Here is a 25,586-nt window from a genome sequence, read left to right as displayed (position 1 = left end):
CACCCCCGGGGGTCCGACCTGCGGGGGGGGGGGGCGGCACCTCGGCGGGAAAACGGGAGGGCCCCTTTAAACTGTGAGCGCGGCAGGCGGGGAGCGCGCCCGCCCCTGCCCTCCCAGGTTTGGTCCGCAGAGCGCTCCGTAGTCACGCGGCGACATCTTTGATCCGGGCCTGGCGGAAGCCTCTCCCTGTCCTCCCGCGGGCCGTACGCTTGCCCTGGGCTTGTTTGCGAGGAACAGGAGCCAAGCCGAGTCGGAGAGCCGGGAACAGCCGCTCGCGGTGAACGTCCGGGGCACCGAGGCGGCCCAGCCCGAGAGGCGGACGCGTGGAGGGAAGACGCTGGGTCTGGGTGCGAATCCCCAGCTCGGCCGCCGCTCCCGGGGGAGCTCCAAAAAGCGTAAGCTCCAGGGATGAGCCGGAGCACGGCCGCAGGACTTGGGGCCGGCTCCAGGGGGCGCCAGTGCTCCGACCCCGGCTGGGAGCCCCAAGCCCGCGCCCGACTCCGGCGCTCCCTCCGCCGGCTGGTCGGCTTAGACGGGCCGAGCCCCCCCCCCACAGACCCACACTCAGGCGCCCGCGCGCGCTCCCTGTTGTCTGCCATTAGTCAGGCCTGGGGCGCCCCGCGAGCCCCGCCCCCCAGCGCCCTTCGTCCTCCTGGACGAGCGGCCATGTAAAGCGCCGGTGCTTTTGCCAGCCTCCTCCCGAATCCGCCCGTGACTGTGGGAGCCCCTCCCCGCGGCCCGTCCTCATTCCGGCCTAACGAGCGCGTACCGCCCGAGCCGACAGCGCGCGCCCGCGGGATAAACGCCCTGACGGGCGAGCGCGGCCCGGCGCTGACGGCCGCGGCCGCTTATCCCGCCCCTCCTGGCGGCGGCGGCGGACCGGGCCCGGTGTCGGACCCGGCCCGCTGTCGGACCCGGCCCGCTGTCGGACCCGGCCCGCTGTCGGTAGCGCCGAGGCCCGGCCCGCCGCCGCGGCCCCGTTTCCCGTGATGCTCTGCTCCCGACATATGTAAATCGGAGCGTTTCTGGTGCCATCGCGAGCTGTCAGAGTGACAGAACAGGCCCGGGAGCTCCGGCTCTGGGACAGCTCGGGCCCGACACCAGGAGGTCAGTCCGCCGCTCCAGCCAGCGGCCATCTTGCCGCCGGCCGCTCCCGCTCTCCGAGGCTTACCCCTCCGCTTAAATGGGGCCCGCCTGCAGGGGGGGGCAGGGAGGAGAGGAGGGGGGAGGGGGGAGGGGGAGAGGAGGGAATAAGAGAGGGGGGGGCGGGAGAGGGGCACTGAGCCTTTTCTGCTTTGGGTGGGCTTCTGGCCTTCCTAACCTGAGAACAATGACTCATCTCCAGCCAGCCCCAGGCCAGCTTTCAGGAGAAACGAGGAACTGGCAGCCCCCCCCCCCCAACCTAAGGCAGACCCGTTCCGGGTATAACCAGCCAAATCAGGCAGACCAGGCAAAGCGACCCCAACGGCGCGGTCCCGTCGCGCTCCGGGGCCCGCCCAGCCCCGCGCTTGCATTTGCTCCTCACGAGCCCCCCCCTTTAGAGATGGGGAAGCACCGAGGCAAAGGTGCTGTGCTCGGTAGGTGTCCGCGTCGGAATCTGAACCCGAGGCCCGAGGCGCGCCTCCAAATGCCCCAGGAGAGCGCGTGTCCCGCGCTGGGCCCAGCGGGGGCCGCTTCTACAGGGAGCCCCCGACTGCGGAACTCAGAGGCAGGGGCAGGCCCAGGCCCCGGGGCACATCGGGCCACTGGGGGCCATTCTGTGGCCCTCTGCCTGTCACCTGTGAAAAGCAGGGATGGCCCCACAGCCCCGGGGTCCTGCCAGCCCTAGGTCTGTGACCTCGGCAGCTCTCTGAGGGCGGCCGCACCTTTCAGCGAGGAGTCGCTTCCTGCCGGGGCATGGCCGCAGCTGCGGGGGGGGGGGGGGGGGGGGGGGGGGGGGGGGGGGGGGCCGTGTCTGCGGGCAGTGATTGGATGAGCGCTGAAGAAGGCAGAGGAAGAAACACATTCAGTGCATGGGGCACAGCTTGGGCAAAGCCATAGAAGCTGGAGACGCAGTGGCACCTGTGGGAGAGCCTGGAAGCTGCGGGGTGTGCAGGAGGGTCCCCTGGGAAATCAGGCCGGAGATGAAGGGGGGACATCTCCTAAGCCAGAGGAGCCGCGTCTCCTCCCCAAGAACAGGGAGCCACGGCTGCTTGTTGAGAAGGGGAGGGACACTGGGGGATCCGTGAATATCTTCCTTTCAGCTTCCTTCATGCATTATCCACATGGGCCGTAAACCTGGGATCCCCCATGGCTCATGAGCCTGCTCCCCAACGAGTCCCACACCCCCTTTTGCTCAACAACTGCCCCAAAGGCCCTTTGTAAGCCACAGGTAAGGTTACGTGGAGCCTGGGGCAAGGAAAGGGAAGGAGGCCCATATGAGAGGCTGGGATCCTGGAGAGGCAAAGGGGGAGCTGGGGTCCCGGAGAGGCGAGGGGGCAGCCGGGGCCCACACGAGAGGCGAGGGGGCAGCCGGGGCCCACACGAGAGGCGAGGGGGCAGGCCGTCTGTTCCGATGGAGGGCCCCGCTCTCTCTTGCCTCACACCTCGGCCGCCTTCGTGGCTTCCTTCACAAATGACCCGAGAGGGGAAGCCCCCTCCCCTGCTGGTACCCGGGGCCCAGTCATCCCAGTGGGGGCGACTGCTCGGGAGCCCCCCGCTTCCCTGCAGAGGAAGCCTTCCCTTTGGTGACTGCTATTTGTCACTCGGGGCGGCGTGTTTCTGATCCCGCAGGGAGACGGCCCCAGAGCTTTGGAGACTGGCAACGTCTCGTCACCTCGGGCGGTCAGGTGGGCTTCAGTTAGCAATGAAATCTGGACTTCCTGTGATTCCCACAATTTAAAAATGTCAACGGCAAGACATGTTGGCGTGGAAATGTCAGAGCTGGAATAACAGCAGCAGCGACAGCAACACCTCACATTTACCCAACCTGAGAAGGCTCACGAGGGCTTTGCTTGACATTATCTAAACCAGGGGTCCTCAAACTTTTTAAACAGGGGCCCAGTTCACTGCCCCTCAGACTGTTGGAGGGCCAGACTACAGTAAAAACAAAAACTTTGTTTGTGGGCCTTTAAATAAAGAAACTTCATAGTCCTGGGTAAGGGGGATAAACATTCTCAGCTGCCACATCTGGCCCACGGCCATAGTTTGAGGACCCCTGATTCTAAACCATTTTGCAGTGGAGGAAACTGAGGCCATGAGAAGGAACAAACCCATTTGCCTGAGGTCCCCCAACTGCTTTATTGAGGGCAGAGCCAGGATGGCACCTCCCGGCCCTCCTGAGTTCCTCCCACCAAACCAACCTCTTCTCTGATACCCCTTAAAATAATTGTTCCGGCTCCTCATGACTGTTGCCCAGGGACCATGGAAACCTCTCTTCCACAAACCGGGTTTTTGGCAAAAAAAAAAAAAAAAAGACATCGCTTGTTTGGGCAAAGTCGGAGGTCCTGATGTTGCTGAGATTTCACTTTCGAGTTTCGGCAGGGTGACTGGGTGGGCATGTGACTAGGGGGTGGCAATGAGAGCTGTGTCCCAGGGCACCAAAATTAGATGATGCAGAAATAGCATCCTCCTCCTGCAGGGTAGAACATTATTACTAAATGCTATCCCAGCATTGCTAGGAGAAGCTTAGCACCTAGTAAGCAAGCCCAATTTGCTAAAAAGAAACTACCATGAGACGCTTGCCCCCTCAGCCCAAACGGTCGGAACAGTTGCTTATATTCAGGGCAGCTTTGGGGGGCCATAGATGAGTGCTGGGTCCAGAGGGAGGAGGATCTGGATTCAAAACTCGCCTCTGATACTTAATGGCTGTTTGACTGTGGGCAAGTCACCTAACTGCCTCTGTGGTAAACCCAGTATCTTTGCCAAGAAATGCTCCCCCAAAAAGGGGTTGTGAAGAGATACCCCTGAAAAATGACTGAACAATACATTTCCCATGTTCGTGGGGTCCACATGTGGACTCCTGGCAAGTACCCTTCTTTAGAAGGCCCCCCAAGGGCAGAGAATGCTTCTGGCATACAGTAGGTACTCAATATAGGCTTGTGGGCTGACTGATTACAGAAGGACCTCCAACGAGAGGGCTGGGGCATGATTGGTTCTGTGCATAGCTGCCATTTTGGTTCAGTGGTTATCTGTTTTTTACTTTATAATGTTGACCACATCTTAAAAGTGAACTCTGCCTGCTGTAGCTTGCAGGGGCTGGGCCCGGGCCAGCGCTGGGCTCCCTTGAGCTGGGACGGAGCAGATGGGAGCCCGGCTTCATTTATTATTCTTGGTGAAGCGGATTCCTCTGCACCGGGCCGGGTCACATGGGCAGCCTGGGCGCTGCCATTTACCCAGAGCTGTTTCCATTAGCAACTCTATTTGTGAAAACACATGTTGGTCGTTAGCTCTCCATCCCGGTCCTCAGACTAGGAGGGGAGCCAGCGCACCAGAGGGGTAGTGTTCTATTTCTAGACATTATCTGGGTCCTGGAGACCGTTAAAAAAACGGAGCGTTTGGCTCTGGTGTCCAACATTCCCCGGGCTCCCAGCCAGGGGCCCCCTGGGGGCTCCCAAGAGCGGCCCGGATGGCGATGGAGCCCACTGGGGCTCTGGGGGACATCGTCTTAAACCATGCACCAGGGCTCCTGCTGTGGGAGCACGGCAGGGAGGCTGCATTCTGTGTGTGAGACGTTCAGGGACCTGGAGGAGGAGGGGCAGCTCTGGGGGGGGGGGGAGTTAGAGGGGCAGGGGGCTGGAGGGAATTGCCTCTCCTGTGTTCTCCCTCAGTCTGTGCTCTTGCTGTGTCCTCTCAGCCAAGTGTAAGGTTCATAAGCAGGGACAGAATCTTGACTCTGGGAGAGATTTCATTCTAACCCTCCTGGGATTTTTGTCTTTGTATTCCTGGGGTCCAGTACAACGTCATGTATACAGTAAGTACTTAATAAATGGTGGATCCAAATTGCCTTATGTTGCCTGTGGGCACCAGGGTAATTAGAGCTGTTTTTGAGAAAGGCAGTGAGGTGGTCTAGAGCAAGTAATCAAACTGAGAGAAGGGTCCTTGCAGGCCACATACTGATTTAGAAAATCACATCTTCATATCATTTTATAGTTTATTGTGTTTTCATTTATCTTGCTAAGTATTTCCCCATTACATTTTTTTTTTTTTTGATAAAGCAACTGTTAAGTGACTTGCCCAGGATCACACAGCTAGGAAGTATCAAGTATCTGAGGCTGGATTTGAACTCAGGCTTTCTGGTGCCAGGCCCCATGTTCTATGTACTGTACCAGTGTCGTGTTTTGCCCATGGTAGAGAACAACAGAGGTAGAGAAGGGGTCTCAGAGGTCACCTAGAACCACAAACCTACAGCTAGAAGACCGTCTACACCAAGCCCCTCATTTGACAGATGAGCAAGATACATAAACAGTTGGATTCACAGCTGGGGGAAACATTGGAGGTCTCTGATATAATATATACCTGATATATAACAACCAGATTACTCTGATATAATGATAGATTATATTTATCAAATAAGATATTTGTCAAGTGCCTGACTATGTGCCTGGCACACAGTAGGTGTGACAGAGCTGAAGCGACTTGCTCAGGGCAAACATAGCTAGGCCCGTCTGAAGCTAGGTGTGACTGTCTACGGCGCGCTCTCCCCCGGGCCATGTGGCTGCCCCCAAAGGTCTCTTCCCTGGGTGGAGGTCCAAGGAGGTTTAGGGACATCTCTTATCCCAGCTCAGGGCCCCTTCCCATGCTCCCCCTTTCTGCAGATTGCCTGGTTGGTGGCCATGTTCTGGATAAGTGAAGTTACTCGCTAGCGGATTTCTGGCTAGGTGAGCTGGACTACAAATCAGGGTGCTTTATGTGTGCGTGAAGGACCCCTGCCCAGTCACTGGCCTCCTGACAGCCCCCCAGGCTATAAATAAGAGCCTGACGTTAGGTTCTGTTCTGAGTCTCCTCATTGTCCCTTATATTTAAGTGCTGTGGGTAGCCTCCTACCCAGAGGAGTCCCAGCCCTCTCCACCTTGTGGGGGACCTCCTCCCAGTGACCTCCCCTTCTGTGCTGAAGACCTTTGGACAAAGAGCTTCTCGCCAGGCTCAAGATCAAAGCCTCTGTGACTCAGTGGGACCCTCCTGACCTTGACCTTGATTTCAGCTGGCTTTGCCTTCAAGGCCTTGGGAGTCTCCTCTGAACCATGGTGAGGTTAGATTCAGGACAAAATCAATTGGCTTATTGATCACGGAGGCAGCTGCGGCCTGCCAGGTCGGGGGGCCCCCCCAAAGGCCACTGACCCGCCGAAGACCATCCAAGAGGTTCAGTCTACACAGTTCTGTGGCTGCACCCACAGCCCTCTGTCTACACTGGTTTCCTGCCTAGTAAAGCCTCTTCTTGCTTTTAAGTCAACTAAAAGCCTCAACTTGCTTTTAAGTGAAAGCCTCAGGAATTCCAGTGGGAAATCATGAAACGTTTTTCCACCCCCACCCCCTTTCTGAGATTAAATTAAAACCTGTTTGTCAGTGAAGGAAGCCGCAGGAGGCGCGTGAAGCATGACCGAGGGCGGCGGCTCAGGCTCCCCATGTTCTGATTCCCTTTACATTGTGTATTTTTATACCCACTGATGACCAAACTTGGGAACATCCAAATGTTTGAAGGTTTGCTAAATATTTTTACCTTCCTTTGAAGTCTTTAGATTTTGACAAAATAAATGTTTTAAGGCATTCTTTACGGGATTAGATGACCAGGCTATTCCCTGAAAAGGGGCTGGCTCTGTCCACCTATGACACTTCTAGCAGTGTGAGCCTGGAAAAATCAGATCACTTCTGAGTCTTCTTCTGTAAAAAATAAGTTAATAAGCCCTTTAGTAATTAGTCAGATCTGGCCTCAAATACTTAACACTTCCTAGCTGTGTGACCCTAGGCAAGTCACTTAACCCCAATTACTTCATCAAAAAAAGAGAAAAAAATTAGTCAGACTGGGATCCTAAAGCTGAAGGGATGCGCAGGGGCCGTGGGGTCATTTTGCAGATGAAAAAACTGAAACAAATTACTAGGCCAGACTTAGAGATCTAGTGAGTATTGGAGGCTTTGCCGATTCCAGGTCCAAAGAGTTATTCACTGAACCATTTAGTTGCCTATGTTGTTAGTAATTATTATTCGTATTATTAGTTATGAAAACAAATGCCTTGACAGAAATTTCTCCTCGGTTTTAGGAGAGCCGGCGCTCACAATCAAATGGCTTCTCACTGTGCCTTTCCTGACTCACCATTTAGCGAAGGCTTCAACTTGTCTGTTTGTTTTTTCCTACAGGATAAACTCTAAGCCCAGCCTCAATAGAGTAAGTTTTACCCTCTTCCCCCTTCTTCTCTATCATTTACATCCTCAGTGACAAACCACAATCATTCGCCATTTTCACTTCCTCCTCAATCTGGACCAAAGCTTTGAAATCCTTGATGGACTCTCCGGGGGAATCCTTCATGGACTCTCCAGGGGAATCCTTCATGGACTCTCTGGGGGAATCCTTCATGGAATCTCCAATCCTTGATGGACTCTCTGGGGGAATCCTTGATGGACTCTTCAGGAAAATCCTTGATGGATTCTCTGGGCAAATCCTTGATGGACTCTCCAAATCTTGATGGACACCCTGGAGAAATCCTTGATGGACTCTCTGGAGAAATCCTTGATGGACTCCAAGGAAATCCTTGATGGACTCTGGGGAAATCCTTGATGGATTCTCTGAGTCTCCAGCCCCCTGGGTCCCCATTGGATACTCCCCAGTTCTGCCTCTAACTCATTGTCAGGGGAGTTGTGATGAACAGCCGGTCTTCAGAACTGGGCATCTCAGCTCAATCCTTGAAGTACCAATCCCACTTAGCCCTTCCTGTTTTTCTTTCCTTACTTCCACTCACGGGTCAGTGTGCAGCCGGGGCTGCCAAGAAGTAACAAAGATGCTTGAGGGGAATGTTAGGAAATCGCAGACCTCAGTGGTGAGGAGGGTCAGGGAGGGAACATGTGCTGGCTATGTGTTGACATTGGGAGAAAATGCAGCCAGCAGCATGAGTCAGGTAATGGATGAGGTCAGGAGGAGGGAGGGGATATGCAGGTTAGCCAGGACAGGGCTACTAGGGATTCCAGGAATTAAGAAGAAGCTGAGAGTTGGTCTCTAGGGAAAAGGCCCACTCTGTGAGGGGAGATTTATATTACGCAGGGGCACGGACATCTGTGCTCATTTTAAAACATTTTACTTAGAGCCGTCTGCTATGGCACTCCTTGACACAAAGAATGATCAAATAAAAACAACATGTTGGTATTTGGTAAAATTTATACAGAGAGGCAGCTGGCTTTTTTTTTTTTTTTTTCCCACGAAGTCTAATCCAATCCAACGGTCCTGGCAATAAATATTATGGATATGAAGGTCCAGAGTGAGCACACTTTTTTTTCACAAATCCCACTCCAGTGCCTAAGGAATCACACAATTTCAGATTTGGAAAAGTGCTCCATGGCCAAGCCCGTGGCCCCCAAACTTCCCTTTCCCAACATCCGTAGGAAGAGGTCATCCCACTGGGGTCGGAGTCCTCCTTCCCAGGGCAGCACACTTCTCTCAAGGTGGGGCGGCTCCAACTGTTGGGCTTGCCTCTTGATAATTTCCTTTTTGCTTCTCCCCCGCTCTCAGAAACAAACAGAACAAGTCCATTTTGAGTCCATGAGTCTCCAGTGCCCAGCACATAGGAAGCACTTCCTAAAGTTTGCCATCCTTCACCATTCCTAGTTCCTTTGGCCCATGGGTCATGAACTGAAGGCCTTGCTCCATCCCAATTTACCTTCTGGGAATGTCATCCCACTTGCCAGCACTTCCCAAAGACAAGGCTACGAAGGACCACGGGTCTCCAGCTGGGAGCGTGGCTCGGCAGGGACTCACTTAGTCTTTCTCGGGGGATGCTCCAGACCACACTGTAGGTTTATGGAATCCAAGACGTGGACCTGGAGGCGTCCCAAAGGTGCACCTCTCACGGTGCACGGGGGAATCCTAAGGTCTGACTCAATGCTGGAGTGATTTGCCCTGAATCCCAAGAGCAGTAACACTCTGACTCCTGACTCCAAGCCCGTCTGCCAGCTACACAGTCTGTTCCGCATGTGGAGTGCCGTGCTCAGCTGGGGGGTCCAGTTAGAGGACGTGGAGGGCGTTTGGCAAAGGGCGATTCATACGGCAGAAGGATGGGCTGGGAGGAGTGGTGGTGGTCCTCCCGGAGAAGAGGAGGTGGGGGAGGGATGGAAGCTGCCTTTTTACTCCTTGTTCTGTTTGGCTCCTGAGGGCAGAACTGGGAGGGATGGCCTTAATTACAGGCCGCTGTGCTGGGTAGTGAGCTCTCCATCCCTGAAGGTCTTCAAGCAAAGGTTGGATTGTCGCTTGTTGGGGACGCTGCAGTGGGGAATCTTCTTGGATCTCAGTTAAGTTTGATGGCCAACTATGAGATTTGAGCTCTTCCTTCCTGCCTTCCATGATGAATATCAAACAGACAGAACTTCCCAGCAGAACGGCCTCTTCCACACGGTGTGAAGACAAGGAAGGTGGGAGCTTTCTGAGAGGACATGACCGGCCTTGAAGCTCAAAGTCGGCTGCCGGGGAATGTGAAGTTTGCATCCTGGTATTAAAAGAATCCAAAGTGGCTAATGTGGAGATAGGTTTTGCATGATTTCACATGTATAATTAATATCATGTTGTTTGCATCTTCAATAGGTGGGGAAGGAGGAGGGAGATTTAACAGGAAAAGGCTATAAATGACAAATTTTGACTCCCCCCCCCCCCAATTCTCTTCCTCTGCTTATTCCACCCTCAACTTCCAAACTCCAGAAACCATATGTGGAACCTCACTTATGCCTGCTTCACCAACAATGGGAAATGGAAATTTAAAAGGCAATTAGTCTTGCTCTTTGATCCCACCAAGAGTGGTAGAAAGAGCACAAAACTTGGAATTAAAAGTCAAGCCCAGAACTTGGAATTAAAAGTCAAGCGCAGAACAGGTACTTCCCTCCTTCGGTGGGGGGGAAGGGGGCTGAATTAATGGCCGTGGGATGTTGGGAACACCGTCAGGTGCAGGCGGTGGGCTACTCAGTTCGAATAAACTGGAACTTGTTTTCTGTTTTTTTTGTGGGAAAGGGAAAATTCTGTTGGGGGTGGGAGAAGGAGGTATCCAGAAATAATTGTTATGTACAAACAAAACATAGGGGGAAAGGGTCCAAGGTTCAAGTTTTTGACACTAGTGGTGAGTTTTCTCTTATCTCCAAGGTCCAAATGATGGAGAATGGGAAGAGGTTTTCATCTGGGCTTCACAGTGCAGAGAGAGATTTCTGGGCCTCCATGAACTTGGGTGGGGAAAAAAAAGAAACCTTTATTTTCACTAACCTTGGTCTCCTTTGCAATTGTAAGAAGTGTGTGTGTGTGTGTATTTTTAAACATGTTCTGAGCAAATGTCCACAGAAGGGTCTAAAGTAGGAACCCCAATTTAGCTTAACCCCTTTACTTTACAAATGAGAAAACGGGTCCAAAGGGAGAAGTAATCTGCCTACAGCAGTACAAGGAGTGAGGGATTTGAAGCCAGGTTTTCTAATTTCAAATACAGCATTCGTTTTTTCCTCCTGAGGCAACTGGGGTTGTGACTTACCCCGGGTCACACAGCAAGGAACTGTTAAGTGTCTGAGGTCTGATTTGAACTCACATCCTCCTGCCTTCAGGGCTGGTGCTCCAACCACTACATCAACTAGCTACCCCCAAATACAGCATTCCTTCCACTCTCTCACATCAGTCTCATCTACTTCTACCACTCCAGGATCTTCTCTTTTCTCCCTTCTCTCACTGGAAATCTTCCCCTTGCATTCTCCAATCTATCATTAATCATATCCACAGCTTCTGGAGGATGTTCTGATGGTCAAAGAGGGCCTCTCCATTCTACAGGGGAGTCTTATTTCTCTGAAATTGATAAGAGAACAGCTGAACAAATCGAGTCCTGGGTGGTGGAGGGGTTACTCTCAGGCAGCTTTACTGGGCAATTTGTTCTAAGTTACAGCATAAGAGTCATAGAGGAAACTCCTCAGTGCCAGCAAACCACTGCTTGGTTACCAGAATATACATTGAAAAACACTGACATATATGAGCATATATATGTGTGTCTGGTGTTTGTGTATATAGTGTGTGTGTGTATACATATATATAGTATGCATACACACACGTGTATATATCTATATGGTATGTATCTGTGTGCATATATGTATGTCTATATGATATGTATACACGTGTGTATATATCTGCAGCATTGTTGATATACATGTGCAATATATGTATGCGTACATATATGTGTACACATATCGATACAGTATGTCTGCATACATATGTGTATGTATACATAGTATGCCCATACATGTGCATATGTGCATTTATAGATCGTATGTGCATGTGTGGATATCTACATAGCACATGTCCATATATGTATGTGTATGTATATATATATATATATATATATATATATATATATATATATACTATGTGTATGTCTATACAGTATGCATCTACATACATGTGCATGTATATGCACATTTATAGATACTATATTGCAAACGTGTATATAGTGTCTATAAACATGCATATATATGTTTATATCTATACGGTATATACAGTATATGCACACATATGTGTATATAGTGTCTATACACATGTGCATATATGTATGTGTATACAACATGCACACATATATGTGTGTATATAGCCTGTGTCTATACATGTGAATATATATACATATAGCATGTGCACATATGTGTATATCCCTATAGCATGTGTCTATATATGTACATGTACGTATGTGTATATCTATAGTGTGTCTACACATGTGCATATATGTACTTATAAATAATATGTGTATACATATGTATGTTTATACAATATGTGCCTATACACACGTGTATATGCATGTATATGTCCATATAGTTTGTGTCTATATATGTATATGTTTATGTGGTATATATACATATATGTATATCTATGCAGTATGTATACATATGTGTGTATATGGTGTATGTATACATGTGCACATGTGTGTATGCATGCATAGTATGTGTACATATGTGTATATCTATACAGCATGTCTATATATGTGCATATATCTCTGTGTGTATATATACATGTGTATGTATATATATATATATATATATATATATATATATATATATATACATACACACACATATATACATAGGTATATGTATATATAGCATGTGTACAAATGTGTGTATGTATATACACTATGTGTTTATATATGTGCGTATATGTGCATGTTTATATGTATGCAGTATGCACACACAATATATATGTCTGTGTATGGTGTCTGGACATGTGCATATATGTATGTGTATGCATATATAGTTTGTATACATATGTGTGTATGCGGTATGTGTCTATATATAGTATTCTATACACATGTGTCTATATATGTATGTGTATATGTATATATAATATGTGTCTATGTGTGTATATCTATACAGTATGTGCCTATATACATGTCTATATATGTATGTGTATGTGAAGATCGCGTATTTTAAAATCAGCCTGAGTCAGGAATTCAGGTTAGGGGAAAATCATCAATCTTTATTCTCGGTGAAGAAAGATCGGGGGTGGAAGAGAATGGGCAATAGCAATGTGTGCAGCTGAGTCAAGAAGCTAGCTAGATTAGCAGCTACGAGCATAGAACCCAGGCCCAATCTCTCCCAGCCTCTCTTCCTGTCTCTCTGCCTCCACCCACCAAAATTGTCATTTCCTATACAGCACATCAGGACTTGCACAGAGAGTGGGCAGGGACCATTCTTTATCCAAGCATGTATATTAATAAAGTATAGCCCAATTACTATTTAGCCTCACGTGCTTGGGACCTCAGTGCATCAACTCAAGCCTCAGCCCATTACATGTGTATGTATATATAGTATATGTACATGTGTATATAGCTATACAGTGTGTGTGTATGTATATATAGTGTGTGTACATGTGTATAGCTATATAGTATGTGTATATATGTATGTCCATGTGTATATAGTATATGTACATGTGTGTATAGCTATAGTCTGTCTATATATGTATGTGCATGTGTATATAGTATGTGTGTGACTATACAGTATGTGTCTATATATGTCTATATAGTGTATATATACATGTGTGTATAGCTATACAGTATGTCTATATGTATGTGTGTGTATATATACATGTGTCTATATATATATATATACATATATATATATATATATATACATGTGTCTATATATATACATGTGTCTATATATATTAGTATGTATATATAGTATGTATACATGTGTGTATAGCTATATAGTGTGTGTGTATATATATGTGTTTATATATGTGTGTGTGTATAGCTATAGTCTGTCTACATATGTATGTGCATGTGTATTTAGTATGTGTGTGACTATACAGTATGTGTCTATATAAATCTATATAGTGTATCTATACATGTGTGTATAGCTATGCAGTATGTCTATATGTATGTGTTTGTGTGTGTGTGTATATATATATATATATATATATATATATATATATATATATATATGTATCTATATACATGTGTCTATATATACACACCTGTATGTATATATAGTATGTATACATGTGTGTATAGCTATATAGTGTGTGTATGTATATGTGTTTATATATATGTGTGTGTATAGCTATACAGTCTGTCTACATATGTATGTGTATATAGTATGTGTGTGACTATACAGTATGTGTCTATATATGTCTATAATATATATACATGTGTGTATAGCTATACAGTATGTCTATATGTATGTGTATGTGTGTGTATAAATATGTATCTATATACATGTGTCTATATATCTATATGTATATATACATGTGTGTATAGCTATATAGGGTGTATATATATGTATGTGCATGTGTATATAGTATGTGTGTGACTATACAGTATGTGTCTATATATGTCTACAGTATATATACATGTGTGTATAGCTATATAGTATGGGTCTATATGTATGTGTATGTGTATGTATATATATATATATATAGAGAGAGAGAGAGAGAGTGTGTACACATGTGTGTATAGCTATACAGTATATATATGTAAGTGTATAGTATGTGTACATGTGTGTATAGCTATATAGTGTGTGTATATATGTGTGTTTATATATATGTGTGTATAGCTATACAGTCTGTCTACATATGTATGTGCATGTGTATATAGTATGTGTGTGACTATACAGTATGTGTCTATATATGTCTATAATATATATACATGTGTGTATAGCTATACAGTATGTCTATATGTATGTGTATGTGTTTGTGTGTATATATATGTATCTATATGCAGGTGTCTATATATCTATATGTATATATAGTATATATACATGTGTGTATAGCTATATAGGGTATGTATATATATATGTCTAGATATATGTGTGTATAGCTATATAGTCTATATATGTATGTGCATGTGTATATAGTATGTGTGTGACTATACAGTATGTGTCTATATATGTCTATATAGTATATATATATGTCTATATAGTATATATATATATATATATGTCTATATAGTATATATATATATCTATATATATCTGTATATCTATATCTATATCTATATCTATATCTATCTATCTATCTATCTATATATATATATATATATATATATATATATACACACATGTGTGTATAGCTATATAGTATGGGTCTATATGTATGTGTATGTGTGTGTGTGTGTGTATATATATACAGAGAGAGAGAGAGAGTGTGTGTGTACACATGTGCGTATAGCTATACAGTATATATATGTAAGTGTATAGTACGTGTACATGTGTGTATAGCTATACAGTATGTCTATATATGTATGTGCATGTGTATATAGTATGTGTGACTATGCAGTATGTGTCTATATATATCTATAGTATATATACATGTGTTTATAGTTATATAGTATGTGTCTATGTATCTGTATGTGTGTGTGTGTGTGTATATACTGTGTATGTACATATAGCTATCCAGTATATATATGTAAGCGTATGTATATATAGTATGTGTACATATGTGTATAGCTATATAGTAGGTATCTATATACATGTGTCTATATATGTCTGTATGTATATATAATATATATATACATGTGTGTATAGCTATATAGTATGTGTATATATGTATGTCCATGTGTATATAGGATGTGTATATGTGTGTATAGCTATACAGTATGCATCTATATAAGTATGTGTGTGTAAATATATATATAGTATGTGTACATGTGTGTATAGCTATACAGTATGTATCTATATATATGTGTGTTTATATATGTCTGTATGTATAGTATATATACATGTGCGTATAGCTATACATACTATAGTAAGCCTATGTATGTGCATGTGTATATAGTATGTGTACATGTGTGTAGCTATATAGTATGTGCCTATATAAGTATGTGTGTGTATATATATAGTATGTGTACGTGTGTATAGCTATACAGTATGCATCTATATATATGTGTGTCTATATATGTCTGTATGTATAGTATGTATACATGTGCGTATAGCTATACAGTATGTATCTATATACATGTGTCTATATATGTATGTATATATAGTATATGTACATGTGTGTATAGCTATACATACTATAGTATGTCTATATATGTATGTCCATGTGCATATAGTATGTGTACATGTGTGTATAGCCACACACAGTGTATGTGTATACATATATATATATATATATATATATATATATAATATGTGTGTATATGTATGTCTATATATACATATATGTATATAAATAAACATAACTGTTATGATAGAACTATTTTGTTGTTACAATATATATATATATATATATATATATTATGTGTACATGTGTATATAGCTATACAGTATATGTCTATATACGTATCTATATGTGTATATAGTATGTGTGCATGTGTGTACAGCTATACAGTATGTGTGTATATATAGTATGTGTACATGTGTGTATAGCTATACAGTATGTGTCTATATATATATAGTATGTGTACATATGTGTATAGCTATACAGTATGTATCTATATACATGTGTCTATATATGTCTGTATGTACATATAGTATATATACATGTGTGTATAGCTATACATACTATAGAATGTCTATATAAGTATGTGTGTATATATAGCATGTGTACATGTGTGTATAACTATACAGTATAACACAGTATAACATACTGTGTCTATATGTGTATCTATACAGTATGTCTATATACATGTGTCTATATAAGTATATATAGTATGTGTTCATGTGTGTATATCTATACAGTGTGTCTATATACATGTGTATATGTATTGTGTATAGTATGTGTACATGTGTGTATAATTATACAGTTTGTCTATATATGTATGTGTATGTATATGTAGCATGTGTACATATATGTATAGCTATACAGTATGCGTCTATATATGTGTATATATTTATACAGTGTATGTATATATGTGTGTATATGTCTATACAGTATGTATCTATATACATGTGTTTATATATGTATGTGTATGTATATATAGTGTGTGTACATGTGGGTATAGCTATATACTATGTGTCTATATATGCATGCTTATATCTATGCAGTATGTGTGCGTATGTGTGTATCTATACAGTATGTCTACATACAGTAAATCATCAATCATCTGTCCATCCATCCATCCATCCACCCATTCATCTTTCTATCTATCTATCAGCATAAGGAATCAGGAATTCCAAGAAGCATAGGAAATCAAGAATGAAATAACACACAGAAATCAGAATCAAGAGAATGATATTCACAATGACTACAATAAAAATAGTGAAAAAACAATCTTATATTTTATATATGATACTATAATAATAATAACAACAACAATAATAAAAAGCCTTAAAAGGCAACTGAACTCAGGTTAATCGTTATGAACAATGTTGGTTCTGGAGATCATAAGATTAAACTCACCATCTTCCTCTAAGCAGAGGTGGGGGACTAGGGGTACAGAATGGTGCATCTGATGTGAAGGGAGACTGCTTCATGGATGGGCTTTGCTTCATAGGCTTTCTTTCTCATAATCACTAAGTCAATCAACATGCATTTATCAACCACCTATTATATGAAGGCAGGGATTGTCTTTTGCCTCCTTTTTTATGTCTCCAGGACTTTGTGCAGAGCTTGGCACACAGTAAGCACTAAATTATAGTAAAGATGGCCAGACCGGAACACCTGTGGTCCGGGGTCCGGCAGAATATGTGGCTTCTGGAAACACATCCCCACTTTGTGCAGATTTCCTCGGGGCCCTGCCAGGTTAGTGAAGTCATAGGAAAAAGCTGCCATCCTGCTGGCACATCCTCTCCAGCTCCTGGGAAAATGAAGCCATTGCCTCCCTTCAAGTTGGAGGGTTATTATTTTTTTTTTAAAGAGACGTGATTTATATAGCTTCATTTATTGCAGTACTAAATTAATGCATTTGGCCACATTTCACAGAGGCCTTTCCCATCAGACTGCCTGTAATTTGTTCCCCCAAATGCCTTTGGTATTCAACGGATTTTTAATTAGCTTTCTCCTCGAGTGTTCATGGGATGAACGCCCACCTCCCTTCTGGCCCGGCATTAGCCTGGCTCCAGGATGGGGTAAGGAGAAGCTGGGAATCTTCTGCTCTGGGCCAGGACGGACGGAAAGGACAGACAGACACACACACCTAGTCATTTTGTGCAATTAGGTGAGCCAGTTATTAGATCGAGCTTCTAGGACACTGAGGTCACTTGTCTTTCTGGGGCGTTGTAGGTACTGCGAGAAGCCTTGGCTCTCTGAAGGAGCCGAGCTGCCCAGGGAGTCGAGACAGAGCCCACCCCCAACATGGACTCCCTCAAATTCCCAGTACGCTCCCTGCTTTGGGTTAATTAATTTCGCCTCAGGTATCGGAATGCAGATGTTAGAGAGGAGAGGTAATAAATACATGCAGCCATTACCAGCTATTAATTATACATTAAGATCTCTAATTAGTTAAGCAGATTCATAGGGCCTGCAGGCCAGGTCACTCAGACCATTTTGGGGGATGTAGGAACCAGTTCTGTAGCTAAGAGAAGACCACGGAAATCATCTTATTTTGCTATAGACTCTCGCTCAAGTGGTTGTGCAGGCTCAGCGTGCAGACTTGTCTTGATGGGGAGCTCGTTCCTTGGAGGCAGACCTTTACCCTCTCAGAGGATTCTGGGGAGTAGATCCTACCTCATGAGGTTCCAGTTCTGCATTCTGCAGAATGGGGACAGGAAGGGGAGAAAAAGTTAAGAGAAAGTCACCCTGATAGCATCTGTAAGCGTATGGCTGAGAACACACTCATTAAGCACCTACTAAGTGCAGAGGGCTTAGTTCTGGTCCAGGAAGTCCCAGGGAAGAGCAGCTGATGCACTGGAGAACAAAGAGATCTGTGTTTTCCAGAAGCAATGATGGTATTGATTGACGCCAACGTCCAGACTTTTCTTTGGGCCACAGAACAAGTCTCTGGCCCGGCAGGTGGCCGACACCAGGAACTCAAAGCCCTTTTCCACATGGACAGTGTTTCAAGCACTAGAAAACAGCCTGAAGCCTTCTCTGATCATGGCCTTCCTGAGATCTAGCATCAAGACTTGAACACAATAATCTAGAAAGATACAGCGAAAGGGAAAGCATTTGGACTGAGGACCCAGTTCAAATTCTGACCGTGGGACATTGAGTGAATGACCAAATTTCCCTACAGATCTGAAAGGAGCAGAGTCAGCCTGAAGATTCTCCTTGGTTCTAAATTTCTGATCCCCAAAAGCACAATTGATAATCACATCACTAGAGTGCTGAAAGCCAGCCCCTAAACTAACAAGTAGTACAGAATAAAGTGTGGCGGGATCGGGTAGATGGCACTGACTACTGAGACAATAATAACATAACAATATGCACATGCTCTACTAATACTGCTCAAATTCTCTGACAGAGTTGGGGGTGCCCTCCCAGCTGTGTTATCTCCAAACAGAGTTCCTCTGGGCATGATCCAGTCACTTTTTTCTCTCTAGGGCCATGTTGCCCTACACAGACTCATTATTGATGCAGGAGTTAAGCAGGTGGACTTAACTCACTGGAACTAAAATTAGAACACACACACAAACAAAAAAGAACCATAATGAGGAAAAGAGGACACACAATTCGAATGGTTTAACCTTCAATGGGCTAGAAATAAAAACCAAAGCAAACCAAAATGAGAAATGGATGATAACTGATATTGATAAAGCCCTGTAAATTCTATAAGGAACTCACAATAGCCCGGAGAGGTGAGAACTAGTGTTATCACCCCACTTTTGGGATGACGGAACTGAGGTCCAGAGAAATTAAATGATTTGCCTCAGATCACACAGCTAGTGAGCCTCAAAGGCCACGTCCAAATCCACTTGTCTGATCACATCACGCCCCTCTCCCAAGAAGGCCTGGCCCTTAGGAGCCAAACCTTGCCAACTGAACCATTCCTATCTTGTGTCCTGTATGATAAAGTCCTGTGCTCAATTCTAAGCATCATTTATACTTATTGACCTTTATCGTTTTGCTCCATGAAATGGATAAATCACAGGCCCAGACATCTGGAACTGGAAGAACTCTCAGGTTCACTCCCCTCAATTTTACAAACAAGGCAAACTACAACCAGGGAAACTACTGGGATTTGTCCAACGTGACACAGGTAGTCAGTTTCTGAGGCACGATCGGAATCCAGATTCTCTTCTGCTCCAACCAATGGGCTCCTTCCACTGCACTATTCCAAATGCATGGAAGGGAAGCTAAAAAGGAAGGCTGGAGCCCAATTCGGAAGGGGCCTTAACTGCCAAGCTAAGAAGTTTGTGTTTTATCCAGGAGGCCATGATGGGCAGGGGAGACTAAGATGTTCTGGGAGCTGGAGGTGCTAAGTTCTTGTTGTCTCCCCCTTAGCCCTGATACCTACAATTCTGTCCCCAGGTCCCTGGGGTGTCAAGCAGGGCAAGGATTCAGGCCCGTGTTTCGCCTAAGCTTGGGGTCGTCCAGGGAGGTGTCTAGCAATATCCAGACTCACAAGCCAGCCGGAAGGAGACGCAAAATATCCTAAGTGAAGCATGAGAAGTGATCTGTTTGAGGCCATCTCTGATATTCCTGCCACCAACCCTATGAAGAAAGCAAACCTCTCTGAGAGGATTATCATAGCAAGTCTATTTTCCATTGTCTAAACTAAGCACCCCCTCTCCCAGATATGCCCTTGCCCTGGACCTCCATTACTCTAATTACATAGCTAAGCAAGATTAATGGATTCCCAGGGAATTCCTTAGGAATTAATGACTTATTAACAGGAGAGGGGGGCCGTACCCAGCCAGAGGGCGATGGCAAATCATAAAAAAGCCTCTTAATAAGAACCCCCCTATTTGTTCATTAAAATGTGCTAATTGAAAACCCCAAGAACAACATGTGAAACTATTCCAGACTTCTAGATACACACAATAAAACTTTTATTCAGCACGTCTAAGCAAAGACTGCTCACGCTGACATGTAACACCAGATGTGGAAAGGGAAGTGTGACATGGGACAGGGAGCCACCAAGAAAACCTGCATGTGTGCACCCAGGACGGCGGCGCGACGAGGCGAAAGTGATGGCGTTCGTCATGGAGGAAGCAGGTGCCGAGAAGCGGGGTCACCTCTGTAAGTCATTCCCTAGTCTCTCTGGCTCCTTGAGGTAGCACCCGTGTATCCAGGCTGCAACGGTGAGAAACCTGTATACTGTGTCTTCAGTTCTGATAGACCATCTGTCAGTCAAGCAATCAACTGCAAGTACTGGTTAAGCACCTACTATGTACTAGAGCTAAGTTCTAAGGATAGAAAGAGTAAAGAATCAAGAAAAAACAAGTGGGGATGGGAGGAAAAGATGGAGATAGAGACAAGGAGGAAGTAACAGGGAGATAAAGACAGACAGACACACACCCAGAGAGACACAGAAAGAGAGACAGAGAATGAGACACAGAGATAGAAAAAAAGAGACAAAGGAAGAAAGTGCAAGGGAGAGAAAGACAGAGATAGAGAAATAGGAAAAGAGAGAGACAAGAGATAGGGAGGGAGCCAGAGAGACTGACAGATGGATGAGGAGAGGAACAAAATGCATACAAAGTAATGGGGTTTTATCAGCATCTTAAGTGTCTGCTACTAAGGTTTAGACCACATGTGAGGTGCTGTGAAGACCCAGAAACAAAATGAATGGGTGCAAGTCCTTGGGCCCTTCCTGGTAACAGACACGCGGAATTCCTGCTTATGGCAAGTGCATTCAGTTCCCATTCAGAGGGGTTCTCCGGTCAGATGTTCAGCCTTGAAAGGCTGGTTTAAAAGAAAAACACAAAGAAGCAAGAGGAAATTCTCATCCCAGGCAGCCAGCATGGAGGAGGAACCAGGGCTGGGGGTGGGTAGCTCAGAGCTCTGTCCCCTTTCACAGGAAGGGTCCTAGGATTCCGGGTGATGGGTCCTGCAGGGAGGCAAGTCCAGTTTGGATAAGCTGGTTCCCCAGTTTCCCCGGGGCACTGTTGGGAACCCTGAGCCTCAGTGTGGCAACTCCCATTCCCAGCTCTCAGGCTGAATCTGGGACATGGCTCAAATCCAAAATGGGTCTGCAGCTGTTCTTGGCACTGGGGAAATATGGGCAGCAAGGAGCGCATCCTGCCCTTGGGGATGGATATTCTTCTTGGGAGATCCTCCAGGCACCCAATCCAATAAAAAGTCCCCCAAAAGCACTGGGGATGGGGTTTGGTGCTAATAATGAGGGGGCTGGAGAGGGGTTCTCTGGAGAGACCTGCTGCAGGGGGAGATGCCTGAAAGGAGAGAGGGACTGTAGGAGGCATAAGGGAGCATGGGGTACCTTCCTTACAGATGAGGAAAAGTAAGGAGGATGGGTGAATGATGTTGCCCATGAACAAGAATAAGCCAGGCCCTCTCCTCATAGAACTCCTTCCAATTGGACACAGGCTAGTCCCCTTCCTTCTGAGTCCAAATCCAGTCTCAGACACTTCCTATCTATGTGTGATCGTACAGGTCACTTGATTTGTTTGTTCAGTTTCCTCATCTGTAAAATGGGGATAAGAGTACCTACTTCACAAGGAGGTTTTGAGGATCAAATGAGGTATTTGTAAAGTGCTTAGTACAGTGCCTGACACAGAAAGTGCTTAATGAAAGCAAACTATGAACAAGAATGCCGAATTCTGATCTAAATCCGATTTTTGTCCTCCTGGGCACGAGGAAAAGGCAGTGTGGAAGTTAGACTCCTGGACCTGGCGTCACAAAGACCCAAGGATCCTGCCTTGTGCACTCAGGTGCCACATGACTGTGAGCAGTCACTATATTCTGGATCCTCGGGTAACTTTCTGAGACTCAACACTGGATATTGTGGATGGGTCATGATTACTTCTGGAGGGACAAAGCACTGAGCCTTTTCATTCTTCTTTTTCTCATTTATTCTCTAATAGGATATTTGATTCTCATTTTATAGATGAGGAGCCTAAATTTCATAGAGAAAAAAAAGAATTTTCTGGGTTTAATCCACGCCATGCCTCCTTGTTGTGCTGATGTTCAATGTGGCTTGGGGAGAGCAGTCGCTGTTCAGATACATATAATGTGCACATCCACATTTCCTGAGGCCCTGAATGGATCTCAAATCCAGCTCTTGAGTCTACACAAAGTTTTTCCATGTTCTAAAGGGAACAGGTGAGAAAGCCTCTGCTTTCTGTCCCTGGTAGTCAGGAGCTCATGATTTCTGATGGAGTGAGAAAGGAGGCTGAGGACAAACTAAAAGCCTGTGCTTTCTGTCCCTGGTAGTCAGGAGCTTGTGATTTCTGATGGTGAGAAAGGAGGCTGAGGACAAACTAAAAGCCTCTGCTTTCTGTCCCTGGTAGTCAGGAGCTTGTGATTTCTGATGGTATGAGAAAGGAGGCTGAGGACAAACTAAAAGCCTCTGCTTTCTGTTCCTGGTAGTCAGGAGCTCATGATTTCTGATGGAGTGAGAAAGGAGGCTGAGGACAAACTAAAAGCTTGTGCTTTCTGTCCCTGGTAGTCAGGAGCTTGTGATTTCTGATGGTATGAGAAAGGAGGCTGAAGACAAACTAAAAGCCTCTGCTTTCTGTCCCTGGTAGTCAGGAGCTTGTGATTTCTGATGGTATGAGAAAGGAGGCTGAGGATAAACTAAAAGCCTGTGCTTTCTGTCCCTGGTAGTCAGGAGCTTGTGATTTATAATGGTGTGAGAAAGGAGGCTGAAGATAAACTAAAAGCCTCTGCTTTCTGTTCCTGGTAATCAGGCCCTTGTGATTTCTGATGGCTTTTCACAGAGCACCCATAAATGTACCATTTTGTAAGAATCAGACTGCAACATGGGCTGTTGGCACTCCTCACTCTGCCCGGCATAGAGAGTAGACAGGGCCTGCTGGGGTTGGCCTCCCTGAGAATCAGGAGAGGAACCATGTTGGATAGTCTGAGCACAGTATTATCCAGGGCCTGGCCAACTGAGACCCCTGGTGTTCTAGATAGCATAGAAGATTGAGGACTGGACATCAAGAGGAGGCAAAATCTGAGTTCAAATCCTGCTTCTGACATTTAACTAGCTGTGCGACCATAGGCAAGTCAATTAACTACTCAAATTTCCTCATCCATAGTGATACATGCTGAAAGAGCAGGGCTTTTTGGCCGTTTGACAACAATAAGAGGCATCATTTATATAAAATATGGTTCCTAAAGCACTTAGTACTCATTACTCCTCAGATAATTAGAATAATCCTATGTGAGTGCCTGGGGTTGTATCAGCCTAATGTCATAGATGAGGAGATGAGTTCAGAGAAATTCTGTTTAATTTTTGTAGAGAGGCAATAAATAAAGAGCAGGCCTCAAAACCAGGAAGGGACAGGATCAAGTTCTGCTCTGACATCCACAGGCTGTAGACCCTGGGAAAGTCACTTAACCTCTTGATGTAATAAGCAACTCTCAATGAACTGCAAGAAAGGTACAGAGCTGGGCTGGTTAGAGGAATTTTCTGACCCATAAGTTTATGAAATCAGAAACATATTCCTTATTCCTTCTGTCTTTGTATTCCCTGGATTTAGCAAAATGTCTGCAGACAGGAGGTGCTTAATGAATGCTTGTTGACAGATTTGTCTAACCATGCCACATTCTTACTCCATAAAATGCAGTAGCTCCTGATTTCCTGCTGGATCTGCTATAAAATCCTCCAGCAGGGATTTGAAATCCTCCACTGCCTGGCTCCTTTCTATGATTTGTTATCTCCATTTTAGATCTGAAGAGAATCAGTCTCAGAGTGGGGGATAACAGAGGGTTGGAGTTGGGGGAGAAAATCAGCTTTTTACTGGTTCCAAGTCTAACAAACTTTCCATCCTCCTCTATTGCATCCCTACAATTGTAACTTTTGTTTAAACGATTTCTCCTCCAATAACGTCCTTTTTGGGAAATGTGGATTGAAATCAGGCCGTTGAATAACAAGTCCATAGGGCTATATAGTTGGGGAAAAATACCTTGTGCGTGTTGCTGGGGCTCCTTTTGGTGCCCCCAACAACTCTGACACAAGAGGCAAATCGGTGGAGAAGCTGATTTTCTGACAACAAGATGGACCTTCATGCTCATCTTTGGACCCTACAGAGACCCAGTGCTTCTTTGGGGGCAGAATCAGGGCACACACATTGGTTATTGACTCCTATATTGGATGCACAATTCTTAAATCCCTAGAAGACGTGGAGCGGGCCTTATCTTCTGACGCTTGCGAGATCATAAATTCATTCCTGTCCGTGTTCAGCTTTGGGGGAGAGGCAAGGGGAAGGGCTTACATCCGTGTCTCTGTGGCTTTCATTTTGGTATTTAGCACCATGGTAAAAAGTACTTCTTAATCAGGACTCCCCTTTTTAACAGTAAACATGCTCGTGCTCATGCTCATGGGGGAGTTTTTCTGATATCCCGGGGAATTTGATCTTTGGCCCTGGCTGCAGAATCGAGCCTGCATATACCCATCTTGAGACAGATTGTGAGGCTTTGGGGGCCTCTGATAAAATAGCTGACTCTGGTTCTCCAAGTGTTTTCACCCCGAGCCACCCTTTCAAGTTGGAACTAACACAGATTTTGACCTTCCATTCTTTAGCAGAACACACTGAACATCAGCATCGAGCCCAGAACCCAGGGTAAAAGTTATGGACAAAAGGGAATGAGCAGCCCTGAGGATCTGGGGTCACCTCTCTGAGGGGGGTCTTCTGGGAATAAGCAAGAATGAGAGAGTTTGGAGAATTCTTTATTTTTGTCTCTGTAAGTCGTTCTGTAAGTACACAGCAGTGCTTATGCTTTTTGATTGGAAATGAATCAAGGTCACATGGACATGCTTATTATCCAAGGTGGAATTTTAATTCCAGGCCAGCTTCTTTCTCCTACTCTCATAAAGCTACCTCCTACCTCATCCCTTTGGCCTGGTGGGGGAATCATAATTAATTTTAATTTATTTGGTGATGTGGACAGTGTGAGG

The 25,586-nt window shown here is 45.3% G+C and overlaps 1 protein-coding gene and 1 long non-coding RNA gene across 3 annotated transcripts in view; one reads left to right on the top strand and one right to left on the bottom strand.

Moving 5' to 3' along the window:
- The window catches only part of JAZF1 (JAZF zinc finger 1), a 235,255-nt gene that overhangs the window by 78,310 nt on the left and 131,359 nt on the right, over positions 1-25,586 (bottom strand). The gene's annotated exons all lie outside the window — the stretch shown is intronic.
- On the top strand, positions 133-10,165 carry LOC116419601. The gene is made up of 2 exons (XR_004229850.1): positions 133-1,107; positions 7,236-10,165. It is a non-coding gene; the product is annotated as an uncharacterized LOC116419601 (long non-coding RNA).

This window comes from Sarcophilus harrisii, chromosome 5 (assembly GCF_902635505.1).
Source record: "Sarcophilus harrisii chromosome 5, mSarHar1.11, whole genome shotgun sequence".
NCBI classification, from domain to species: Eukaryota; Metazoa; Chordata; class Mammalia; order Dasyuromorphia; family Dasyuridae; genus Sarcophilus; species Sarcophilus harrisii.
The sequence above is the reverse complement of the archived record's forward strand: the minus strand, read 5'-3'. Positions and strand labels throughout refer to the sequence as shown.